The following is a 3,998-nucleotide window of genomic DNA, read 5'->3' as shown; positions in this document are numbered from 1 at the left end:
CTTTTACAAAAAAAAGCACTGATGCCACCCCAGGGCCAACCCTTGGCAGGGACTGCTGCGCCTCCACCCACCCACCCACCCCGCGCCCCTCAAAAGCCTTCCATATGTGGCCAGAGAGCCAGCCAAATCTTTTCTTAAGAAATGGCTTTCTGGGAAGCAGGATCCTTCCCCTCTAAGCCCCTTCCCCACCTTCCTTCCTCTTACCTGGAGACCTTACAACTGAGGTGAGGGACTCAGAGACCAGCCATTATTCCAGCTTTTGAGTTGCTCCATTCAAGAGTTCGGTCTGAACAGAAGGTTTGGCAAACAAAAGACAGGAGCGACATCCCGATGCCCGTGAGGAGACACTATAAGAGTTTTCTATATCTCTCCAGCTACCATTTGGGGATCATCAGGGTTTACGGAGACCGGGTCTGATAACCTCACGAATCTTCTTTCCCTCTTTCCCCCCTCTCCCTTCTCTTTTTCAATTATTTGCTTCTTTCCTGGCCTGTTTGTTTACTGGGTCTTGGGTTACATAGGATGAGTAAATAAATGTGAACTCTGGTTCTCAGAAATGGTGGAGGCAAGATTTCTCCACACCTGAAGCGGTAAGAGAGATAGAAAAGAAGGAGCCAAGAAAGTTCATTGACTTTCTTAGATCGGAGGACCCCCAACCTTTTGGGCACCAGGGACCGTTTCTGTGTATCGTCCGACCCACCCACTGCGATCATTAAGTTCGCAGATGATACCACCATATTACAGGTGGAGATGAAACAGTGTACAGGGGGGAGGTACAAAAACTATCCTTATGGTGTTTAGAGAACAACTTGCACCTGAACATCGGCAAGACAAAGGAGATGGTGCTAGACTTCAGGAGGAACAGAGAGGAACCTGCCCCACTTTACATGGGGGGGGGCTGTGTGGAGAGAGTCTCCTCCTTTAAATTCCTGGGACTCTACCTCTGTGAAGATCTTACCTGGAAAGTCAATACAACCCAGGCGGCCAGAAAGGCCCAACAGAGACTCCAATTCCTCAGGGTCTTGTGGAAGAACAGGGTAGAACAACGGATAATGACCTTCTTTTACCGGTCTACTATAGAGAGTGTCCTCTCGCACTGTATTGTGGTTTGGTATGCTGGCCTGTCAGCTGCGGATAGGAAGATATTACAGAGGGTGGTGAGCACAGCACAAGACATTGTGGGCTGTCCCCTGACACCACTGGATAACCTCGCCAGGGCTCGCTGCCTTGGAAGAGTGAGGAAAATTCCCAGGGACGACTCACACCTTGGTCGGTACCTCTTTACTCTCCTACCATGGGGTAGGAGATATAGAAGGATAGCCAGCTGCACCAACAGGCTGAAGAACAGCTTCTATCCATGGGCTGTCGGGCCCCTGAATGGGAAATAACTCTATGTATGATAAGACTTGCGGGGCTGGCGTGTTGTGCAATTAGCTCACATGGTGTAACAAGATGGTGGGTTTGTTGTCACTGTGAGTTGGAGGGGGCACGAAGGGAGACTCAGTCAATCTCACTATACATGTTGTACTTTGATAATAAAGGTTCATTAAAAAAGATTTTTCCACGGACCAGAGGGGTGTGGTTTTGTGTGCTGCCTGCATCCAGTGGACGGGGCTTCACTTGTTTGCGCGCCCTGGTTGCTGGTATGTCGTGGCCTGGTGCTGGTCCATGGACTAGGGGTTGGGGACCCCTGTCTTAGATGACCAGCTATTTCCTTTAAGAAAACATTTAAAGCAGCAGCCCCCAACCTTTTGGGCATCAGGGACCAGTTCCGTGGAGAGAGGTTTATCCCTGGACTGGTGGGGGCCGTGGTTTCACCTGCTGCCTGCATCCCATGGATGGGCCTTCGCTTCTTTGCATGGCCCGGTTGCTGACATGCTGCGGCCCGGTCCATAGACCAGGAGTTGGGGACCCCTGATTTAAAGAATATAGAAAGGAAAAGTTTAATTTAGATTAAATTAATATACATTAAGGGACGCGGTGGCTCAGTGGGTTAGGACGCTGAGCTTGTCGATCAGAAGATCGGCAGTTTGGCGGGTCAAATCCCGAGTGCCACGTAGCAGAGTGAGCGCCTGTTACTCATCCCAGCTTCTGCCAACCTAGCAGTTTGAAAGCATGTAAAAATGCCAGTAGAAAAATAGGGACCACTATGGTGGGAAGGTAACAGCATTCCGTGCGCCTTTGGCGTCTAGTCATGCCGGCCACATGACCACGGAGACGTCCTCGGACAAGCACTGGCTCTTCAGCTTTGAAACAGAGATGAGCACCGGCCCCTAGAGTCGGAAACGACTAGCACGCATGTGCAGGGGAACCTTTACCTTTAATCTACATTAAATGAGATTCAATAGTTTTATAATGCTGATGTGTCACATGGCAATCCAAAGTTGGTGTCTTTCAGTCTCAGCTTAGACAGCTTTCTAAGATGTCAATTTACGTCTAGGGAGATTCACAGTTGGTTCTGAGAAGAACTGAGGAACTAAAGAAGCTTCTTGGATGAGAAGCGAAACGTCTTCAAGCAAAAACAAAGTCCAGTTGGCACTTGAAAAAGCACCTTTCTCAAAAATCAGTCCAGCAGTCCCCACCCCCACCCTGACATGCCTGTCAGGGTTATCCAGAAGACCACTCCCCACAATTCAAGGGTGAATCAGATGCCGGCTGGCTGATCTCTCAAAGGAACCAGGCCAGTCTCCGGCGGACCGGCTTCCCAGAGGCAAGGAGGCCTGGAGGGCAGGCAGTCTGGCATCTCTGAAATTAGGGGAACTGCTTGGAGCAGAATCGCCTCTGCCCGTGTCACGAGGTCCCCCAAAACAGCTGCCAGGGCCCGCAAAAACTGGATCAGAGGGTCCACAGGCCTGGCTGAGCTGAAAGCAACCCCCAAAATTAAGGTTTTTAGTTGCTTAGATGGTCAACCAGAACAGTTGCAGGCAACACGGCTGGGTTTAAGCTCTCTTTTAGATAGATGTAGGGGTTATAGTAAGCAGGCTGTTGTTCTGTTGGGGTGAGGTGTTCGGTCCTTTAAACACTCACAGGGGACAGAGGATTTGTGAGCCCCAAATGGAAGCCACCTGCTCTTCCTCCAACAGCTGGTTTGTGCTGGGTCTTTTCCTGTTGAACTTCTTCCCCCCACCCCCTTGCAGTCAAAACTTGGTTAATCAGCACAGCTGAATGTCTTTCCTCACTTCCTCCTCCTCCTGTTGATAAACCACTGAGGTTAAGATCTGGAGGGCAAATTGTCAGCCAGAGAAATCTGAAAGTGGCTTCCTGCTGGTGTTTGGCTGCTTTCCAGACACACAAGAGGTTGGGGGGGGGTGAGGAGAGAATAGACAGACACACACAAACACAAGCATCTTTTCTCATTTTTGCAGCCGGATCATCTGGGGCAGAGATCAGCTGGGGTGAGCTGGATCAAGACAGGAGCCTGCAAGAGATCCAGAGGCCAACCCAACAACTGGCAGAAGCACCCGCATGAGTGGGGTAGGCCTCATTCGCATCTTCTGGTGGGATCCTTCCTCCCCGCCCCCCTTCAGCTCACATGCAGGGGAAGGGGAAGTGAGGAGGCAGGATTTTGAAGACTCTGCCCAGGAGGGGGTCTTTGTATGGAGCAGTTGGTAGTTCTGAGCTGCTGCCCTCCTCCAGTTTGCGGGTGTGTGTGTGTGTGTTTCAGGAATGTCTCCTGCGGCAGCCCCAGCTTGATCTGGCTCCATTTTTACAGCAGATTTTTCTCTTCTCACAGCAAAATCTCTCTGGTTCATTTTCTGAGAAGGATCCTAGTGACCAACTGGAACCAAGGATCTACCCTCTCCTATATCCTTTCTTTCCCAAGACCGGAGAGTAAAACAATCAGCTGTCATTCCCACCTGAAAAAGGAACGGGAGAACCAAGTCTTGTCAACTTCATCGCACCGGTGAAGTTTTGATTTTCCCCAGGTTGTTCTGCTTCACGTGCTGCTTTTTAGCACCCCTTGGAGATTTAGTTCAGTCCCTCTGAAGCTGCTCATT

This window comes from Vipera berus (genome assembly GCF_964194415.1).
Source record: "Vipera berus genome assembly, chromosome: 5".
In the NCBI taxonomy this organism is placed as follows: Eukaryota; Metazoa; Chordata; class Lepidosauria; order Squamata; family Viperidae; genus Vipera; species Vipera berus.
The sequence above is the reverse complement of the archived record's forward strand: the minus strand, read 5'-3'. Positions refer to the sequence as shown.